This window comes from Coptis chinensis, chromosome 1 (genome assembly GCF_015680905.1).
Source record: "Coptis chinensis isolate HL-2020 chromosome 1, ASM1568090v1, whole genome shotgun sequence".
Lineage (NCBI taxonomy): Eukaryota > Viridiplantae > Streptophyta > Magnoliopsida > Ranunculales > Ranunculaceae > Coptis > Coptis chinensis.
Window position 1 is genome coordinate 56,951,135 of NC_141456.1, and position 24,013 is coordinate 56,975,147.

The window sequence follows — 24,013 nt, forward strand, 5'->3', positions numbered from 1 at the left end:
TGTTATTGTGATTGAAAGGCAAAAGGGCCATGGTCTCTTTAATGACCTTAGCTATTCAGGTGTCAAAATACATGTATCAAATGTGAGGCAAGGCCTGGCAATGTTTGGAGTATTCCGCAGGTGCAAGGTCTTAACTCTTGCACTTGGACCAAACTAAAACATAACGCCGTTGCCTTAATAGTGGAATTTCCACGGATATTTTAAGTTGGGAGTATTCCAATAACCGTACCGAGTAAGAATAACCATCTTATTGACTCATATTTCCTTCAAATAGGCATCAATGCGACTTACTTGGACCGAAGAAGGCATTATATGGATGACCTCTCTGGAATTAATGTTAATGAATGACATTGTTGAACGGGAAGAGTACAGAAAAATAGAGTAATGTAAAATGACAACCAAACACATGAGAATGGAAATTGAATGCCTTTATTGATGGATAAAATAGAACGAACTACATAGATGGATAGATTTGTTATTGATGGATAAAAAATGCAAAAGATTTCCTAACGGTAAAACTTGCAAAGGTGGTAGGCATTCCATGGCCTCTCTATCATTCTTCCAGAAACAGTACGGAGGAAATATGACCCTTTAGATACTGGACGATCTATGATGTAGGGACCTTGCCAATTTTCTCCAAACTTTCCCGATTCTATAAGCTTTGGGTTTCTACATAGAACCCAGTCCTCAGGAGTAAAAGACTTAGGACAGATCTTCTTGTCGTAGTTCCGTTTCATGTTAGCTTGAAACTTAATAAGCTATTGTAGTCCCTCAGAGCGAACCTCATCAATAAGAGCTTTTAATTGAGCCAAAGTATTGTCATTGGAGCATGTTTCAACAACAACTGACCGAGATGTATTAGAAATCAGCTCTGTGGGTAAGACTGCTTCAGCACCATATGCAAGGTTAAAGGGTGATAATGCCGTTGAACATTTTGGCATTGTCCTATAAGCCTACAAGACAGCTGGTAACTCCTTGACCCAATTCCTTTAGGTGCCAGTCAAACGTCTCTTTAGGTTGGCCAAAATCACCTTATTGGTGGCTTCGGCCTGCTCATTGGCCTGCGGATGATAAGGTGCGGAGAAGTTATGACGTATCTTCAAACTAGTGCAGAACTAACGAATTTCTTCAGCATCAAACTGTTTACCATTATCTGATACAAGTGCAGCAGTAGGGATGCCAAAACGACAGACAATATCTCTCCATAAAAATATCTTGATGTTGGAAGCATGGATTTTAACCAAAGGTTTCGCTTATACCCATTTGGTAAAGTAATCAGTTGCTACAAGTAGGAATACTACCTGGAGCTTTAGGTAAAGGGCCAATAATGTCTAAGCCCCATTTGGCAAATGGCCATGGGCTAAGCATGAGATGTAACTCAGTAAAAGGGAGTTTACTCATATAATGTCGTGCTTTTGGCATGGCTCACACCTCTCAGATAGGTGTTTTGCATCCCTGGCCACCAATAGCCCTGTGTCATAGCCTTATGAGCTAAACTTCGTCCTTTGGAGTGGCTTCTGCATAAGCCAGAGTGAATCTCTTCCAAAATTTGAAGTCCTTCCTGTTTTGATAGGCATCGCAACATAAGGTTTAAGTCAGAGCCTTTGCGATGTAATTGCAAACTTCCGTCAGTAACAGATGTCACCAAAAACTTCCATGAATCACATTTGATTCTTTTAGCAAGTTTTGGTTTAGTGGAAGTAAAGAAATTTGCAAGTATTGGATATAAGGGAGACGCCAATCTTGCTCATCGAAGATTATCACTGGCTCCGATAGTATCATATCAGGAACTTCATGACTAACATCTGCTTCATGTACCAACTCACTATCTGTTTCTGGAGCGAACTCAGGAGGAACAAATGGATCTATGGATTCTGATGGAAGATCCAAAATACGGTCATGTTGTGAATTTTCCATCTCCCTTTTCCGCTTTCAAGTTATGATTGGTGCGATTATACGTGGGTCGTATTTCGCTGTTGTGTACAAGCAAAAAGAGGTAATTGCTTTCATCTACATACAAGTCATGCAACTCTTTTTCGGTAAAGTCAATACTTGGCTCTTTCTGGAACTCCACAGTGATTTGTCTTGACTCTTCGCTTCTAATTGCGACGGAGAGATAAGCCAACAAATCTGCATGACGTATGTCATTTCGGGGTTTTTGAGTGATAGAGATACCATCAAATTGTCGGGCAAAGCTATGTATCAAATTAAGATAAGTTGCCATACGCTTATCTCTTGCTTCAAAAAACCCGCCAAACTGATTGGCAACGAGGCAAGAATCCGTGTATAACTGGAGCTTTTGCGCCCCCAGTTTCAAAGTTATTCTCATGGCACAAATGGCAGCCTCATATTCGGCTTCGTTATTAGAAGCGGAGAAGCCAAGTTGCATTGATTTCTCAATCTTCTCTATGTCGGGTTTAACAAAAACGCATTCAATTCCAGATCTAGATTTATTATGGGAGCCATCTGAGTAAACAATCCATAGGTCAATGGTATTAGGAATTGCGTTTTCAAGTTGGTCTTCGTTGCCCCCAGTTATTGGTGGCAGAATGCCTTCCATAGATTCTTCCAGGCGCAAGAAATCGTCAATTGGAAAATCATCAATTGGAAAATCAACTATCAAAGAAGCTAGAGCATGTCTTTTTTCAACAAGTACGACTTTCAAAGACAATGCTATATGCACTAAGATAACTTTCCCATTCGGTTAATTTGCTTGATTCCTATGCGTTACGAAAGATCTTACGTAAGGGATACTCAGTATAAACTCTAACCAACCTCCCCTGGAAGTAGGGTTTCAATCGGCGAGCGGCATGAACCAATGCAAGTGCAATTTTTTCCATCTTTGAATAACGAGACTTAGCTCTGGTTAAAGTCTTACTGATAAAGAAGATGGGTCTACCATCATCAACGAAAAGAACAACACTAACAACTTGAGTTGTAGCTGCTAGGTATATGCTAATAGGTTGACCCGTTGAAGGACTTGTCAATATAGGAGGACTGACCAAGTATTCCTTCAGCTGTTGCAATGCCATCTCACAATCAATGTTCCAAGTTGCCGCCCCCTTTAAAGTCTGGAAGAAGGGATAACAACGATCGGAATATTTTGAAATAAATTTATGAAGAGCGGCAAGACGACCAGTAAACTGTTGAATTTCCTTCTTATTTTTTGGTGATGGTATATCAATAATGGCGCATATCTGATCAGGATTAGCCTCAATACCTCTATAAGTCATGAGGCATCCCAGAAATTTTCCGGAAAAGAGGCCAAAAGAACATTTGGAGGGATTGAGTCTCATGTTATACTTGTTAAGCCTATCAAAAACAAGTTGAAGATTGGAAAGATGATCACTAGTAAGCTTCGATTCACGACTATATCATCGATATAAGCCTCTATTATTTTTCCCAGCAGATCGAAAAAATTGTATTGACAAGCTTTTGGTAGGTTGCACCGGCATTCTTCAGACCAAAATGCATAATAGTGTAGCAGAAAATGTCTTGGTTAGTTATGAAAGCAATGAACTCTTGGTCATCCACATTCAAAGATATCTGGTAGTACCTTGAAGAAGCATCCATGAAAGATAGGCGTTGGAAGCCAGAAGTGGTATCCACCAGTTCGGAAATTTGTGACAATGGATATGGATGAATTGGACAAGCTTTGTTAAGGCTTGTAAAATCAATACAAATTCTGATTTGTCCGTTCTTTTTCAGCACTGCGACGACATTAGCAAGTCATTTTGGATAAGTAACTCGTCGGATAAAGTTAACTGCAAGTAGCTTATCAATCTCCTCCTTAACTTTGAGCTTCCGATCAGGTGCCATTCTTCTTGGTTTTTGGCGAACCGGCCTGAAACTTGGATCAATGCCAAGTTTATGATAGGCAACAGAAAGGTTTATTCCTGGCATATTCTCAATTTTCCAAGCGAAGATACGCTTATTTCACTGTAAAAAGGAAACCAACTCTTTTTGCTCTATGCTCGAAAGTTCAGCGGAAATAAAAGTGGTTTCATTTGATGAATCTCCTACTTGTACTTCCAAAAGTTGATCCACTGTAGGCGGCCCTTTCACATGAGCCTCAATATTATAGATGGAGGGCACGCTGCTTGGAAACTCCAACTTGGGTTGGGCACTTGCAAGGATTGTATTACCACAAACTTCAAATTTTTTGTAGTCATCCATTGCTTTGTCATTGCAGGCGTGGGCAGACACCTGGTCACTATGAACCTTGCAAATATGCCCAGAGAATGGGAACTTGACACACTGATGAAATGTGGAGACTACAACACCCATGGAATGTATCCAATCTCTGCCCAAAATTGCGTTATAGTGGGAACGATAGTCCATCAATAAGAAATCAAGCTCAACTTCTTTGTTCATTAATTTGATCGGTAAGGTGGTTCTTCTAACCGCTGAAGATGTTGTCCCGTTAAAACCGATGATAGGATTGTCTTCGGCGATGATCATACCCTCTCAAAGTTGCATCTGAGAATAACATCCACTAAAAATGAAGCTGGAAGTGGCACCTGTGTCGATCATTACCTGTTGAACATGAGAAGCACCTATACATACAGTAATTATGACTGCATCATAGTGAGGGTGATATACACCAAGGAGATTGTCATCAGTGAATCGGAGGGGATCTTCTTCAGAAGTCTCGGCTTGGATTCCTTTGACAAAATCGATTCTGTTGACACAGTTAAACTCACCAATATAATTAACTTTCAAACGCTCTTGCTTCTTACTCTGACTTTTGGAAAGAGACTTAACATGAGAATGGGAAACATTAATGACATGCTCATAAGTTGCAGCGACTGCCTGTTGAGAGTTTTTAGTAAGATATTCATTTAAAAGTCCTTTCTCTACTAATTTCTGAATCCGACCCCGTAGAGAGCGATAAAATTCTGTCTCATGGCCATAGTCATTATGGAATTTACACCGCAAGGATTTGTCCCTTGTCCCTTTGGTATCTTCTAAAAGCGGATAAGGCGGGAAAAGAAGATTCCCACTTTTCAACTTCCCATATATAACAGAGTACTTGACATTGAGCGGGGTCAGATTTAGCTCTGGTAGTCTTTCTATGACGATTGAAATTGACTTGCTTCTGACTGTCATTCTTTCCATTGTTATGTTGTTGATTTGACTGTCCTTGCTTTAGCTTAGAATTCTTACTGTCATAAAAATCTTTACTCCGAATATCTCTGTCTCTTGCTGCTTTCGCTGATAGGTTCTCTCGATATGTATGTGTTGTTCAGCCCTAACATACAGATCGTACCGAGTTTTAAGGACATCTTTAATTAGAGAGTGGTAAAGATCCTTTACAATGAAATTCGAACTTCTATCTCTTTCATAATATAATACTTCTTTAAAGGCGAAAAGAAGCATCCCATCAGAAACTTCTGGAACATCCATTGTTGCCTTTCGGAACCTAGTAACAAAAATACGTAACTTTTCGTCACGTTGTTGCTTAATGTTCAGAAGTGAGTCGACATCCTTTGGCGTCTTGCAATTATGGCGGAAGATTAACGAACTGATTTTCTAGTTCATTATATTGGTGAATTGATCTTGAAGGCAACTCATTAAACCAGCGTAATGCTTCTCCCTTTAGAGTTGATGGAAAGAGCTTACACATGAGCGGATCATCTCCACCCCATAACACCAACTTATTTTTGAATGATAGAACATGCAAGCCAGGATCTCCTTCCAACTCATCATAAAGGTCAAAATCGGGTTGTTTGAAGTCGGGATGGTAAGCTTCCTGAATAGCGAGCGAAAACTTATCAAGTACGCCATCATTGACTGATAAGTTTTTCATTCTGACATCCCTTGACTCTCTATCGTTAAGTTCTTTTGCAATCAACTCTTTCAACTGTTGTTCTATTAGAGTTAAAGTATTGGCTCGAACAGCTGGACGCCCCAAGTCGTGCCCATGTGGAGAAGGATATCTTCCATTGTCTCTTATTGGAGTTCAAAATCTTTGGCGGTACGCATGATTAGCTCCGACCAGTGATTATCTTTCTCTATCCTTGTAACCAACCTGTGTAGGCCGGTAGTCACCCTTGGTAGAGTGATCGGTATAATTATACCGCTCCTCCATGTTTTGTTGCTCTTGTTTGCGATGCCCACCTTCACAGTCATGTCGGACATATCTCGAATGACAGTCTTCCCTAAAATTGCTTCTCAGAGGTAAATCTTCTCTTTGAGATCAGACATGTCTAGAGTAGTAGTTATCCCTGCTAATCCGATTCTCCCCATAAGTTTGGGTAATAGGCAATGTTATTAGACCCGGACCGGACCTCAACCCGAAAAAGGGATTGGGTCACCGGGTTGGCGATCCAACCAGTGCGTTGGACTGGGTTATTGGGTTGAACCACATGAAGTATTATGTGTATATTTTAATAAATTATTCTATATTTACATCAGTGGTAAGTTTATTAAGTGCCCAAAAGTGAGAACAGGGTTTGACTCGTGAGTTGCTGAAATTGGTTTATGAATTTCTAACATTAGCTCAACTAGGTTAGTGGGCTAGGCACTAGTTGGACCGTCCGGTTCAACTGGGTTTGACAAAAACCGCCTGGTTCAACTGGTTTAGTACAGGTTCAAAAGCATAAACGATCTGATAATAGACCCAACCCGGTTAAGCCGTTTCAACGGTTTACCAGGTCAAACCACCGGGTCGGGCTAGGTCTGATAACACTAGTAATATGGTCATTACTCTTAGAGCGTGCACTGTTTGATTGTGCTTGAGAAGTAGCACGTTGCTGAGGACGATGAAGTGGATCTTCAAAACGGTCCCATATACTGGAATGGTTTGCGTCCCTGCGTGGTCGCCTTGATGTAGTTGAATTGGCAATATTGTCCACCGGCTTGCATGGAGGATTACCGACTTGTAGATTTTCTTGTTGCAAGGCTGTTATGGGTGGTGGCGGCGGCGTTTGTATTGTCGTTTGCGGTGGCGGTGGCACTACAGTTGGATGTTGAGAATTGATCCTACGACTAGGAGCAACTCGATTGTTCAACGGTTCTTGTATTGGCCAAGTTGAATTTCGAGGGTTGCGATTCCTATTGGCAGGAGGAATATGTTGACTGTTCGGTTTGCTTCTAGTGCTTACTATCTTGATTGCTTCACGTGATAATGGATTCTAAAAAACTCACAGACGGCCCAATTATGTTTCGGCAATAACCTGCTTCAACACAATGAGAGCAAATGAGAAAAAACGCACTAAGAAATAAGGAAATTTGATGTTGGGAGAGATGAATCTGAACCAAGACAATGGCTGCCTACGTACCCAAGATCTATTATCTAGGGATCAAGTTTCAACATAGTTCACATTATGAGGAAAAATGGTTTTTATATGAATGAAGAGGTTAAGTCCTAAGAGGATTGTGTTTGTTTGTGTCACAAGAATTGTTATCTCTTTGAACTTTTATCTTTATATTTCTACAATAATGAACCTGGACATATTCATAAATAGACCAGTTATTGGGTATAGCTAGGATTAAGCCCTTGGGCTTAATTGATTTGGACTGGATTCGTGGGCTTAATGAGCCACAAAGTGGGGGTCTATACACTTGCCTATGCTCTCTTTTATGTCTTGTTGATGTTAACATTGTACTGTATGCCCATGCTAAATTGTTAATCATCTTTTTATACTTTATGTTTTACATGAAAATCAATGATGCATACTAGTTATGTATATAGGTGTGGATCCTAAATAGATCTCTAGTTTCTGTTCATCTACTTGTATGCCTACGCTTATGCCATTGTTACTATGGACGTACTAAGAATGATAGAATATAATCTACCTACTTTGTTGACTTTAAAAGAGTTCGAGTGTTGTTTTGTCTCATAGTGAAAAAGACGAGTACTATCACATGTGTATACTATATAGGTTATTGTTTATTCTAAATTTCACTCATAATAATATACTATTATGTAGAGACAAAATGCTAGTTTTGCTACTTTAAGTAGTGGATATATATTATGTATATATGTATATGATATTCATATCTTTGTACACCTTTTAGTGTACAAGAACTAGAAACCTTTGTTTCTTGGGATTTGCATAATGAAATTTAAATGTTCGTTGTTGTTTATTGGATTTATTTTGATTACATGTAACGCTAGGCATTGCTTCCAGCAAGTTTGTAATAATGAACATAAATAAGAAAATTGGAAACGGGAAACAGTTTGCCATATTACTCAACCAGTTGAAAGGATTTGGCTTGCTCTGGAGTCTGGACACGACCTTTTATGGGTACAGTTAGGGGGTATTGTGTAATTTTCCCAAAACAATGTAAAGTAAAAGAGAAAACCTTGTGATTAATAATTGAAATAGGGTGTTCTAGTTATGAGTAGATTTAGATTTGTTCATCTAGTTTTGTTTACTGTCTTCCTGTTATCACATGCTATTTTAAAACATATATAAGTGTTATTTTATAATTCTTTTGTTAGAGCATCATCAACACATTGTTAAAAGTGATTTCTAATGTGACAGATAGAAATAAATTTGGTAAAATCAGTCTCCAACACGATTGAATATCGGTTCCTATATATCGCAACAATTGCTAGAAACGAAACCAAATTTGTGAAAATTTTAGATATGAGCAGACAGGACAAGTTTAGTCATCTCCTTTTTGGAAATAAGACAAAAAAGGAAATTATTTAATATATGTAAAAAATCATTTTAATAATCACTTTAACAAAGGAAAAGAAATTGGCATGGCACTACTTATCCCATCTAGAAAGATAATGAGAAATTTAGAAAAATTGCATTGAAGCTTAACATGGAAATTAAACTTTTTGGTTTCTAAAAAAGCTGGTGTGTCGAAATCAATTTAGAAATTGCGCTGATGATGCTCTTAGGATTGGAATGAAGTATTGTAGTGGACTTTTGCTGGGCGCATTGGTTTACGCCCTTATTTAGCATTTTACAAGTGAAAACGATTTACTACTAGGAGCGTGATTTTAGAGTTAGCATTATCTGGCATCCAGACAAATCATAGTTTAGTTGTTTTTGTTTTAAACATTATTTTCTCTTTTAAAAGGCAAGTTCAATGTTAAGTTACTTATTTTCAAATAAGTTGTAATAAACTATTTATTTAGCAAGATTTTGATGTTATATTTTGATAGTTAATAGAAGTATTTTGGATCTATTTGTAGTTTTAAACAATTTCAACATTAGGTTTATACCTAGTATGTCTTAGGGTTTGTATACTTTTTCATGAGGCCTCAAAATATATTTCCAATTGTTAGCCATCTCGTCTAACTTTTAAGAATATATCTCGAGGCTACATGAAAAACCTGCCTCTTATAGAGAAAATAATGTTTTAAAAAAAACAACTAAATTAAGATTTATTTGGGACATCTAGATCATGCCAAACCTCTAAAATCACGCTCCTCGTACTAAATCTAAGATTGTAAATAGGTGCGTAACCCAACACGCTTAGCAAGTACACTACAATTAATCACAAGGTTTTCTATTTTACTTTACATGGTTTTGGAAAAATTCCACAATGCCCCAACTGTCCTCATGAAAGGTCGTGTCCAGAGCACGCCAAATCATGCTTTCAACTGGTCGAGTAATATGACGAATTGTTTCCTGTTTCTAATTTTCTTATTTATGTTCATTATTACAAACTCAATATAAGCAATGCCTAGTATTACGCGTAATTAGAATAGACCAACAGAGAACAACAAGCACTTAAATTTCATAATGCAAATCCCAAGAACAAAGGTTTCCAAATTTGTATACTAGGAATATCATATATGTATATACGTAATATACATCCACTACTTAAAGAAATCAAAGCTAGTATTTTGTATATACATAATATATTATTATAAGTAAAACTTATAATAAACAATAATATATATATTACACACATGTGATAGTATTTGTCTTTTTACTACGTGACAAAACAATATTCACACTCTTTTAAAGTCAACAAAATAGGTAGATGATATTATATCATGCATGGTACATACATAGTAACAATGACATAAGTATAGACATATAAGTAGGTGAACAAGAACTAGAGATTTATTTAGGGTCCACGCAAAGTACATGAACTAGCATGCCTCATTGATTTTCATGTAAAACATAAAGTACGAAAAGACGATTAGTATAAGCATACAAAACAATGTCAACATCAACATGGCATATAAAAGAAAGCATAGGCAAGTAAGCATCAGTAAGTATAGCCTAATATGTACACAAAAGGACATGGGTACCACGATCTATGTATATATTATATATACAAAAGTCAAAAAGTGTTTCACATAGTAATCTGACACAAAAGAATCGAAGAAACAGTACATAATTACAACATCACACGCTAAAATAAGACTCATAATGAACTAAACAACATACAACACCTCAACAATTAAAAATATACCAAAAATTGATAATCTTGAATTAGGGAATAAAGACAGCAAGTAGGCACTTGCCTTTGATGCCAGAAACCAAAGAAAATACTCCAAAACACGTGCACAGATCAACACTAGCCTCCTTCCCAGTTGTCAAAGCTCTCTCCTTTTCTATTGACTTTTTTCTTTGTTATGGTGTTCAGATGTAGAACCCAATTATGTCTTTATATAATCTCCTAGTTCTCTCACCAATATGACACCTAAACCCAATTAGAATACAATAGCCCACAATAGTTGGGCCTACAATAAGCCCAACAAGCAAACTAGTGTCACTACCAATAATAATTTCTCTAAGACCAATTCTAGATTAATACTAGGCTAATAAATTATGTAATTAGTAAATAAATAACCAAACTAAAAAAATTACCGGGATGTTACAATGCGCCTAAGATATGCCAACCAAGTAAAAAAGCCTACTCGAAACGAGATAGAGTTCACCCATATCTTCTTATGAGGAAAGTTGGTAATGATTTCATTCTCCTCTAGCTCCTCTTGCGCGCTTTACTTAGCAAGCACACCATAAATCAATTTCACCAAAAACACTTTACTCTTGTACCATTTCCAATTTCTCCCATCCACCTCCCCAAACACCTCTCCATCTTGATAGATTGTTGGCAACGATTTTTAGTTCCCAATCATTAAGGTTTTTTCTCCAAACCACCTGATACATTCCTCTAAACAAGTATTCCGCACTTTAGCTTCCTTTTTGACTGCTAAACCTAGTTCGAGATTTAGGAATTATCGAAATTTTGAAAACCTGAAAAACCGAAATTCACAATATTTCGACCCATGTCATATTTTGATTTCGACTAATTTCGGAATCATCAATATTTCAACCCTATGTTGTTTTTTTCCATTTTTTTGAAAAACCGAAATATCCGGCGGAATTCCAACATTTTGTTCGGAATCGTGAACACTGCTGCTAAATCATAGATAATTTGGGTAAAGTTCACAAAGCTTCCCTACTTCTACCCAAATATCATTCCAAAAAGATATAGTCTTAGCGGGGGCCTCCGGTTGAAAGATTATGCCTTTATTGAATTGATCTTCATCCACTAGTTATCCCTTTCCACAAAGTGATACCATATGGCCCTCTTGGAATTTTAGGTTTCCATACACTATTCTCTTCACCATAGTTTCCAACAATCACCTTTCTCCATAATTGTTCCTTATCCTCCTCATACCTCCATAGCCATTTAGACGAAAGGGCTTCATTCATGCATTTGACATACTTGCAACCTAGCCCTCGTTCCTCTTTATCAAGACAAAGCCTATCCCACTTAACCCAATATATTTTCTTCATCTCACTACTACTCTCCCAAATGAACCTACTAAACTCTATCTCAATTTCAATGACGACACCTTTGGGTATTGGGTAAAGAGAAAGAAAGTAATTAGGAATTTAACTAAATGTTGATTTGAGCAAGGTTATTCTCCCCCTTTTCGATAATAGTTTTGCCTTACATCCCGCTAACTTGTTAGACACCTTGAGCACCTTGACCCATATATCTTTAGACTTGCTTTTTGCCACCAATGGTAGTCCCAAATTCATATGTATCATAATTCACAAATTCAAACTATTTAAGATAGACAACCACAAGATTGAGTTACAAAGTTCTTACTCAAACTTTAAAAGCATGTAATAAGTCTTAACAAAACAAGATCCGGAGAAAATTGATTTTTTTAACATTATTTTATATCATTTTTTTTCCTTCTTGAGTCAAATATACGCGTCCTAACCCTGTTGACCGTGTCGGATGTGCGTCTATCCCGCATCCAATGCGGACACAGCCCTCCAACAGCCATGTTGACCGCATCGGACGTTCATCTATACCGTGACTGTCCTGCGTCCGTGTCAACACAGCCCTCCAATAGTCTTTCTCATTGTCTCTTAGGTAGTACATAAGATATCAACAATGTAGGATGAGATATCTGACTGAAATACAACAACAGAAATACAAGGAGAAGGTTGCTACTGAAAAGAAAAACAAAAAACTGAAAACTTTGATCATGCTTGTCCGAGCAAGGAATCCCATTTGAATATAAAGTCTTGGAAAGGTGTCTGTCTCCACATCTCCCAAACTTTCGACCAAAGGAAAACACACCCTTTGATCAATATAATAAACTCTGCCCTAGACACCACACAACCATCAAAATGTCTCCTATTAGGTGGTACATAAGATATCATGATCTTCATGTGCAACTTCCTCTCCCTGTTCTCCATCAATTCCTTTTATCTCAGTTCTTAGCTGACAAAAATGGGTTGATACAGCCTAAATATAAGAATTTAAACAAAACCAAAGAAAAAAATGGAAAAGGAAAAACACTAAAAGCAACATACAAAGACCATAATCAAAACCAGCTCAAAATATACTCCCTAAGAACAACATATTTTCAAAAAGAATAAATGCAGCTCATCATCCACGACCAATATGAGGTCCTCAGAATATACAATAGTTTCACAAAATCCATCACTCTTCCATCAAAAGCGTGCCTGCTCCTCTACGACAATGTTTCAAAAACGGGCCAAGTTTCACAAGTGCCTAGCTTTAAGAGAGAAATTTGTTTATTCTAACAGGGAATGAGGTTTTTCACAAACCTGAGTACCTGATACTCCTTAAAACAGATTAGCCAAGGACAAAATCCCTAAACGAGGCTCTCCCTATTCCTTATCTCTCACTTACTGAGAAAACTGTTGTAAATTGAACTTCAATCCCATACATGTGTTTCTATTTGTGGTCATTGGGCACAAAGACACTAGGATAAATTTCTTTAGTGTATTTACCTTTTGTAACTTCACTAACTTGTAGTGCCAAGCAACTCACAACTGAGTTTATTAGCATCCATAAAGGTCCCCAACGTCTAGGGTTTTCAAGGCACTGATCTCTAGATAGAAGACTATTCTCTCTACAACTAGCCACCATTCTCATCTCCAAGGTAGAAGAGGACTTCAACTACAGAACCTAATTTTGAAAGTACTTGCAGGTGCTGACTAGCAAAGTCGGTAAAACCTTTGGGTGAAAGGTCTGGGGCTCGAACCCCGCCAGCATCAAAGAGTTACTGATCTCATTTAAAACAGGCTTACCAATAAAAAAAAAAAAAAAAAATTTGAAAGTACTCATTTACTCAAATAGATAATGAGACCTCTCTCTCAGCTGATCATGGAGCTTCTCACACCCACCATTGCACTTTCTCACCACCACGGTAGAGATCTTGTATTCTCAACTGAATGAAAAATCTCTAAACCACCACAAAAATCGTTTGCCACCATCAATTGAACGATGCATCTGAGAAGCTTGGGATTAACCACCTCGGCCATAGCATCAACATGTCACCATCATCACTGCAACCCTCTCGCATGAACATGGAGTTTCTCGTAGGCCATAGCCATCACTATGATAAGGGGCCTGATTCATTCATGCGTAAGGAGGTTCTGAAAATTACCACATCCTATCACGTCCACTGGAGGGGGATCTCCAGACTGGGTGTTATCTAATAGCTAAGAATTCTCTGGTATGAGGGGTCTAATTCATCACAACCAATCCTTCACCTCCCTCTGTGGTATTCTAAAGAACTTTCACCTACCATTGCCAGCATTATACCTCAACCTACCATACCATTTTTGTTTTTCTTTTGTTGATAAATGAGCATCATATTCAGTATCATAGGAAAGACAAAGGGCGAGAGACAAATTCACCCTATATATAAAAGACATAAGGGATAAAAGGTAAAGAAGAGTACAACATGGAAAGAAATGGAACAACCCCCCAATCCAATATTTGACAGCCTTATTGTTTGGACTCAAGATATCAAAATTTCCATCCCAGTTTCATTTCTCCTTCACGAACTGCAACACTCTGTCTCACCATCACCTTTCTACCCTCTTTAAACTTAAGGGTGTCTCACTGATTCTGAGAAAAGCTACTAGAGTGAACCATGTTTTCCACCACAAAACCGTTGACTTAGGCTGCACTATGGATATTGCTTGACATACGATTTTCATTAACAAGTAATGGAAAAAACAATTGTTTCAGCAAGGTTTTAATCTTCCTACATAGCTTCAACAGCCATTGTAGCAGAAAATCTAAACGAAAGAGAGCAAGCATCTACCAAGTCACCTGTGTGTACATATTTTAACAAATAGATATGGGACACATGACGACATCTTCTTAAAGCTCGGATATGGTCTTGGTGTGGGTAGAAAGTACCAGAACACACTTTAAGTCCAAATCCTGATTAACTCACTTTCTAGGTTCGGAAGTAAAATAAGAAGAGGAGGTTCGGAATTGGTTGGAGTAATAGACTCAGAGAACTGGAGGTTCGGAACTAGTTAGAGTAGTAGGCTCGGCTGGAGGTTCGGAACTGGGTAGGCTCGGAGAACCAATTCCTAACTATGAACTCCAAATCCGAAACTCAACTACTAGGTTCGAAGCAGGTTCGTAGGCTTTGGAACTAGTTGGAGTAGTAGGTTCATATAACCAACTCCTAACTGTGAACTCCAAATCCGGAGCTCAACTACTAGGCTCGGAGCTTTAACTACTATTCCGAACCTAAACATGTTTTTCTGTTGTTTAAGTCAATAAAAGAGACCTATTTGACTTGGGAAAGATGGGGCTTCTAGAAGAGTCAAGATGAGGCTTAACAAGAGACGGTCTCCTAGCTAAACACTAATTGGGAACCCTCATCTATTCTTATAAATAGAATAGTTGAACTACACTTTGAGTTTGATTCCTATTCACAGGATACGTAGGCAGCCATTAAAGAACGTGGTTCAACTCATCATCTTTTACATCTCTTCTTTATCGTGATCTAATACTTCTCATTGTTCTTTGATCATCAACAAAATATTTGTGTTTCTAGATTAGGAAAAATTATCACACAATTGGCGTCGTCTGTGGGGAAAAAAAACTACACATAATTGATTTGATTTCTTGGTTGAATTTTTTTCGATTCTAGGTTCTCCTACCCACCAATTTTTCTTGGGTTTGTTGTTCTTTTAAAAAAAAAAAATCTTCATTTTGATTCAAAATCATGGTTACTACAAGAGCCAATGCGAATCAAGATAATAAGGGGAATAACGAGATCAATAACCCACATGTTACTTCTCAAAGACAATCTGAACGTAGAGGAGATCGTTGTTCGGGACAGGGTCGTGAAGAAGATGAGCCTAACAACGATACTCCCCAATCTTCCATAACCAACCAAGCCGTTATGGATACTGCAGGAGGCTCGTTTGCGTTTTTTCCAAGACTACTACCGCACGAAGGAGGGTCGTTCACCTCCAAAGGTGTTGCCTACTGATGGAAACTCGAGGGGGCAGTTCCGGCCACTAAGTCTCGACCATGGTGAGGGTTACGTCCCTACACCTTATATCCCTTACTTTGTTGGGTATCATAGTGACCAACCAGATTCGGATTATAATCCGGAATTGGATCCAACCCAACACTCGAGTTCACACGGAACTGATTTCTCTTGGTATTCAAGTTCTCGAGGAACGAGAGATGGACACCCGAATGTGTTTTCTCGGAATCCACAACTATCAAGGTCACCCTCGACACAAAGAAGACTTTTAGTTCCAAGGGAACCTTCATTATCTCGGAATCCCTCAGTTCCCCGATCCAGTTTTGCAAAATCCTCCACTCGATCTTGGGAACCAGAACCACGTTATCATCGAGATGAGAACTACGAGAGTCCAGGTCCGATGTACAACAACGAGAGAACTCCAATTCATGAACCAACTACTCTTACACAGCTCAAGGCACAAATACTGGAAGAACTGCGAGGTTCAAAACCAACCAAGATGGATGAGTCAATTGTTCAGTCAGCAATCGAGGGAGACATTGGAACTCCTTTTTCACGACATGTTATGAGTGGATACATCCCCCATGATTATAAACCACCGAAGTTCTCTAAATTTAATGGCAAATGAGATCCGGTCTCTCATGTGCTCGTTTATCGTCAAGCAATGGTGGGTCTTTCTAAGAAAGATCATTATTTGTGCCGGTATTTTGCTTCAAGTTTGACGGACTTCGGACTCATCGGTACACTAAAGCGCCGAGGAGGCGGCATTCACGAAGTTGAAGATGCTATCCATCAATTTCATTGCAAAATTCAGTTGCAACCGACCTTACATTAAAACCGTTGATGCACTATTTGACATGAAAATCCAAAAGGACGAGCGTATTAGGGATTTCACCAAAAGATTTAACGAGGTTCAATTGCATGTTGACAACGTCGATGAGACCCTCGCCATTGTAGCCTTTAGAAAGGGGTTAGATCCCACTTCTGGTCTATACATGTCCTTGAAGAAAGAGAAGCCTATGAACATGACAGAGTTGCAGGCTCGGATCGATAAGTATACGGAACTAGAAGAAGACTAATTGGATAGGGAATCTTCTCATAAAAGAATGATAACCAGTGTCACCTCCGCTCTTGTTGGTAGGAGCTCTGCTAGTCATTATAATGATAGGAAGTCCGAGGAACCACAGTCGGAGCACAAGTTAGTCGATAAGAATTCCTATCAAGATAAGTCCAAGAGACGGAAGACTGGTGACACGTTCGGAAGTAATAGATTACCCCCACAGGATAGGGACTTTACCACTTTAATTTATCCTTATAAGGACATCTTTGAAGTTAACCAGGAACAAGATGTTCATGAAAGATCCTCCAGCGGTGAATCTCGATGCTAACATGTACTATTTCCAAGTAATGTTACACTACTCTTTGCTTCTAAGCGACAAAATTTCCACAAATTTGGATCTGCTTCCACTATACTGGGGGAATGATATATGCCAATCAATTCTCAATAAAAGTTATATTTCTCTTTTCAGAGCATTGTTTCTTTTATAATTTTCTGCTGGGATACTTTTTGGATGTTGGGTGAGAAATCCCATATGTTGGCCAAAGTTGTATCATAACTTTTAGAAAGCTTTTCTCGGGATGATGAGTGAAAGATCTCATGTGTTGTTCCCCGTGTGATGGAGAAAGTTTAACTTAGCTTGGATTTTATCCTCCTAAGAGTAGTTCTAATGCCTTATGCTTATAAGTGTCGGTTTATACATTAGATACCAGATCATTTAAGGACTTTATAGGAAATAATCCGGGGAACACCCTAGCTACGTTCCTACAAAGTCTTATTTCTTAACAAAAATAAAGGTATTTACAGGAATTGACACAGGGGCAAACCTTATTTTCCTATAAAACCTTGTTTTTCTAAGATTCGGAATACGACTTTGTATAAAATATAATTCGATACTTTTGTCATTTTCCCTCAACGGTCGAATATGCAACCGTCGTCTGAGAGAAAAGTGGGGAATCTTTGTATACATATTTATGCAAATAAAGAGAAAAGAACACCACTTCCTAGCTAGTATGGAACTTCACGTTCGGAACTTGTCCAAGTTCGAAACTCCACTTCCTAGCTAGTTAGGAACTCCACGTTCGAAACTCTACTTCCTAGCTAGTCTGGAACTCCACGTTCGGAGCTTGTCCAAGTTCGGAACTCCACTTCCTAGCTAGTCAGGAACTCGTCCAAGTTCGGAACTCCACTTTCTAGCTAGTCAGGAACTCCGCGTTCGGAACTTGTCCAAGTTCGGAACTCCACTTCCTAGCTAGTTAGGAACTCCGTTCAGAACTCCACTCCTAGCAAGTCAAGAACTGCACGTTCGAAACTTGTCCAAGTTCCGAATTTCACTTCCTAGCTAGTCAGGAACTCCACGTTCGGAATTTGTCCAAGTTTGGAACTCCACTTTCTAGCTAGTCTGGAACTCCACATTCGGAATTTCAACTTCCTAGCTAATAAGGAACACAGGAAGTCCAAGTTCGATACTGCTCTCTCAAGTAACAAACCCAAAACTATTTTGTGGATGGAAGAATCTGAAACTACATTGTCAATTACAATACCCAGTCTATCCGAATTGCATTGTAACTTGACATATCCGAAACTGGCTCGATAATTGAAAAAGTCAAAACGATCAAGAAATTGGTAGTGTGCAGTCAATTGTCAAAACCGGAATTGACCATTCAAGTTCTTAAAGAGGATGATGTGGCTATTGTCACTCAATGCTTCAATTTCCTCTAGTACAAACTTGAAGAAGGACGATCTAATGCAAAGAGAAAGGTGTTGTGTGGTGACGAAGCAGCTTCAACAACCCATTAATGGTGGTTTCATAGAAAAGAAACCATCGAATCTTTAGACAAAGGTAAACTGTTGGAGCCAAAATTAGAGCTTCTTTGTTTTTCTTTTTCGGTGAGATCGATAGGCGTCGGATGTAAGCACAATGCTACAAACTTAAAGAGATGTATGGGATGCTTGAAAAGGGCAACCACAACCAAATTGGTTCCGGCGCAGTAAGGATTTTGTGGATGAGATAGCTTAGTAAGTTTACTTTCTATTTCTACTATTTAAAGAGAACAAGCAAAGACCGTATGCTAAAAGAGGAATTCAAGCGGGTGAAGGAGTTATACAATAGAAACAAAAAGGAATTCGGCCAAGTACGTGAGGAATTGACAAGGAGTTATACTTGATTATTTTCTCTTCCGAATTAATAAGGAGTTATAAGGAATTTCTCTTCCGGTTCGGATAGTCGCGCTTACAACTCCGGATGGGAACAGTTATAAGAAATCAGACTTGTCCCCACGCCTAGTGAACAGTTATGGGCTTATGGGATGTGAGCCCATATCCGGACGTACAAAAATGAAAATAAAGAGAATTAGTTCTAACTCACAATCACATATGCTGATTTAGTGATTTCTTTTTCATCTCAAGTCCGGGTCTTGTGCGACATGTGCTCAGGTCCGAGTTATCATGAGGCTTGGTCCGGATCTACCCAAGTCTGGGTCGTAAAATAACAAAGAGTTACAGTTCCTACGCTTGACACAAATGATCTATATATGTGTGCTATATAGATGGAGTTTATCTATCCAAAGTCCGGGTCATGATGATGTGAAAAAGTCCTAATATGTTCAAGTCCGGGTTATTATAAGACCAGTCCGAGTGGTGGTCATCGTATATCCAGACTTGTTCCTTGAGCTGCGATAATGGCCAATTTTGTATATAAATTACAAGGAGCAGATAGAGGTATATTGCTCGTTGCTTTTTATATGATTGCGCGACGTGATGAGTGTCTACCTTTTTATCTTTTTTCCTTGAGGGTTTGAATTATCACCCACGAAGAACAAGGAGGGGCATCTGTGTGTACATATTTTAACAAATAGATATGGGACACGTGACGACATCTTCTTAAAGCTCGGATATGGTCTTGGTGTGGGTAGAAAGTACCAGAACACACTTTAAGTCCAAATCCTGACTAACTCACTTTCTAGGTTCAGAAGTAAAATAAGAAGGAGGTTCGGAATTGGTTGGAGTAATAGACTCAGAGAACTGGAGGTTCGGAACTAGTTAGAGTAGTAGGCTCGGCTGGAGGTTCGGAACTAGGTAGGCTCGGAGAACCAATTCCTAATTATGAACTCCAAATCCGAAACTCAACTACTAGGTTCGGAGCAGGTTTGTAGGCTTTGGAACTAGTTGGAGTAGTAGGTTCATATAACCAACTCCTAACTGTGAACTCCAAATCTGGAACTCAACTACTAGGCTCGGAGCTTTAACTACTATTCCGAACCTAAACATGTTTTTCTGTTGTTTAAGTCAATAAAGGAGACCTATTTGACTTGGGAAAGATGGGGCTTCTAGAAGAGTCAAAATAAGACTTAACAAGAGACGGTCTCCTAGCTAAACACTAATTGGGAACCCTCATCTATTCTTATAAATAGAATAGTTGAACTACGCTTTGAGTTTGATTCCTATTCACAGGATACGTAGGCAGCCATTAAAGAACGTGGTTCAACTCATCATTTTTACATCTCTTCTTCTTCGTGATCCAATACTTCTCATTGTTCTTTGATCATCAACAAAATATTTGTGTTTCTAGATTAGGAAAAATCATCACACATAACCCTTGCAGTTTTTCAGAATACTCAGAGCGTAGTAGGTCTTCGTTACCAACCATACCCCCAGAACTACTTCTAAATATACCAATCTCAGACTTTTTCCAACACATACTAATGTAGGCAGTCTCAAAGCGCAAGGTATGGTAGGAATATGCAGATAATGGAGTGAATCTAATCTGAAAAATATGTCGGCCTGATATAGTTTGAGAAAGGATATAGGCCCTTTTTTTTTTTTAATAAATTTTTGGGGTTAGGCAGATCCCTACCTGTATTAAAATCTTTGATAAACTTTTCCTAGCCTATCCTCCTCAACAATACAATACAACCTACTGTCAAGTGGAGGAACAAAATAAGAAACACCGCTTACATTTGATAGAGGTGCTAAGTAATCAGCTGCTCTATTACATTCCCTAAACACATGCTCAAATCTAATAAATGAAAAGCTATAGGTCCTTTGACCAGGGTTTCACCTTGAAAATGATCTAGCCATTAAAAAAGTATCCTCTTCATAGGAATGTGATTCATAAATAAAGTTACCAATGTCCTATAGGAGAGTGACATTTGCCTACTCTATTTTTTTTATTTATCGCCAACCACATAACTTTTTGACTTTTTGTAAGAACATAGTATCATACATCAATAAAAGAATCATTCTCATTGTTTCTTAGGGTAGTACATAAAATATCCTGATGTGCAACTTCCTCACCCTGTTCTTATTCAATTCCTTTAATAGTAACAGACTTAAATGGGTTGATACAACCTAAATATGAGAGTAACAAAAGGAAAAAACAAAAAGAAAAAAAAAAAAGGCAAAAGAAACATACAACAGTCAAATCCAGCTCAAAAGCTACTCCCAACAATATATTATTATGAAAAAACAAATGCAGCTCATCAACGTCCCTAACATTAAACATTGGAGCATCTAACCCAAAACAAATTGGCAACGAGTGGAGGATCCCAGGAATTTATATATTTTTTTGCAAGGCTTTAAACATCCCAATTGGGACTATACTAAACATCTCAACATGCCGCCTCACTTGTGGTGTTACTTGACCTAACACGTGGACAACATACTTGGGTGACGTGGAAGAGACATGCTTATTAGCCCAAATAAAATAGCATATATGCTATAATACTATGTTAAACATTGGAGCATCCAACTCAAAACCAATTGGTGATGAGTGGTTATGAAGCTACTACTGCAAAGGCAAAGAATCTGTATCCAACAGGTATCGGACACCAACACGCCCGGATACGCCTTAGACACGTGTCTGATACTCCACTTGGAGTATCCGAATAAATAAATATCTTTCGTAACACCTTGGGGATACGGAGTCAATATGCCCATGACATGCACAATGCACTATTTGTGTTCTTGTTTATGCGGTCAAAAGACTAAAACATAGCATGCCCCATATAGGGATTAACTCACTCGTTAAAACAAAATAGATTCTATTTTGCTGCTTATTGCTTAATCTGTTAAAGTTGGACATGCTTTATACTTAGATGATTACAATGCTGGTATTTTGATTAAAGCGTGTTTGCTCCTCTCGAACAATTTCACTACTGATGCCAAAAAGGGATTGAATGCCACTATTGATTACACTCAATAGCAACCATAGAGCTATTGAGCAGATTGAATGCCACGTCATACCACATTTCACTCAAAAAGTTGACAAAATATCTATAAATACGTAACACGAAATGAATAAAAGATGGTTTGAAACGAATAAAAAAAAAAACCTGAAACGTGAGCTTACCAGAATTCCTTGGCGGCAAAATCCGTTTCGGTTAAAGTGAGTCGTCAGTTGTCTCTTTGCAATTTGCAAATGGGAAAGAAAGTGAATGAATAGTTTCGTTTATTGTTTAAAAAGAAAATTTTAATTTGGGTCGCGGTATTAAAACCCCCAATTTATGGGATTGGCACCCGTTTGACCAATTCCAAGGTATTGCACCAGAGCCGGCTCAACCCGATAGCAAAATATGTATATATTTAGGGCCCTACAGCTAAGGGCCCAGCCCACCAGTGCTTGTGAGCACACCACTGCTTTTCAGCCCCTATTTTAACGATTAAATAACGTTTTTATATTGGAAAGTAGAAAATTACGTTAGTTCTAAACAGACCCTACATGGCAACCAAAAAGTTGTAGTGATCTTTTGGATTATTTTGTTTAGGCCCCACATCCCCTTGTATTGCACCCCTCCATTTTGTTGTCGCGGATATCGCGATTAGAGTTTGTTTTTTACTTAAAATTTATTTTAATAGCCACCCTAAAAAATTAGTTGCCGCGAGATGGTTATGTTACTAAAATGGAGTATTTGCTTGTGTTAATTATCGTCAAAACTCTTCTTCATTAATTTAATTACAATTTTTTCTTATAGCATATGAAAATATTTGCCGCGAGATAGCAAAATTATGTTTTGATTGTATATTTTTTTTTCATGATTTTGGTGTTGTTCTTGGAGTATATAAAGAAGCTTTAAAGAAGAAAATGAGGGATATTCACATGTCGTGTGTGTTCAATATGCAAAATTTGAAATGAAAAAAAAAACAAAAAAATCCTCCCGCGGCAACTGCCTACCATGGGATATGGGATCTTGCGGCAACCCGATGCCATAGAACTATCGGGCATGTAGGGTGTAAAAAGACATAAGGAATAACCATTATTATTCTATTTTTTTCCAAAGGGGTGCCAATCCTATAAAGTGGGGTGTCAATACCGCACCCCATTTTTAAAGAGTCATGTATCCGGGGTGCTTTGGACCCATTTGTTTTTAAAGAGTCTTGTATTGAATACATGACTCTTTAAAAATGAATTGGACTTTATAGGATGTAAAAAGCATAAGGAATAACCATTATTATTCATTTTTTTTGCCCAAGGGGTGCCAATCCTATAAAGGGTGTCAATACCCCACCCCATTTTTAAAAATCATGTATGGCGGGAACAACCTGGATTTCAGCCCGGTATCATCAATCTCTCGAAACAAGATCGGGAACAACCTTTTCAAAAAAAGACACTCACCAAAAAAAAACCCCAAAAACCAAAACCAAAAATAAAACTTGATTTTGTGCATTCTAACCGCCATTGTTAACACTCATTGTAGACATTGAGTTTGGGCGACATTGTGGAGTTGAGTTTGAGAGTTGGAGTTAAAGTTGGAGTTGGAGTTTAAAGATTTTGACTTTGTTGATTCAATTAGGTTGTTGTAGAGTGCAGACAAGGATAGTTTCATTGGTGCAAGCAATGATTTCTTCAGTTTCGAATATCAATTTTTGTGAGTGCATTTTGTTTAATTTTTTTTTTAATTCAACTCTAGTTTTTCAATTTGTGATTTCTATTGTTGAATAATAAGTATGGTTGTTATATTGTTGAATAATTTGTGGTTTCTATTGTTGATTATTATACAATACAAGTTGTTTGGACTCCAAAATAAAGTATTGTTTGAAAAAATAAAGACCGAGTGAGGTCATTTTGTTTGAAAACGTTTTGAAAAACTAGTGAGGAATGTTTTTAAAAAAAAAAAAAATATATTTGAATAATTAAAAAAAAAAAATATTATATATATATATATATTCTTGAATATTCTTTGTATGAGTTGTATGAGTTAATACAAGATTTAAAAGAAATAGAAAGTGTTTGT

At 38.0% G+C, this 24,013-nt stretch overlaps 1 long non-coding RNA gene across 1 annotated transcript in view; it reads right to left on the reverse strand.

The window, feature by feature from the left end:
• Positions 1-22,329, reverse strand: part of LOC147524661 (uncharacterized) — a 33,726-nt gene extending 11,397 nt beyond the window's left edge. The window contains exon 1 of the long non-coding RNA XR_015220249.1: positions 22,132-22,329. This is a non-coding gene — a long non-coding RNA (uncharacterized LOC147524661). The remainder of the gene's footprint in view (positions 1-22,131) is intronic.
• Between the last annotated feature and the right edge of the window lie 1,684 nt (positions 22,330-24,013).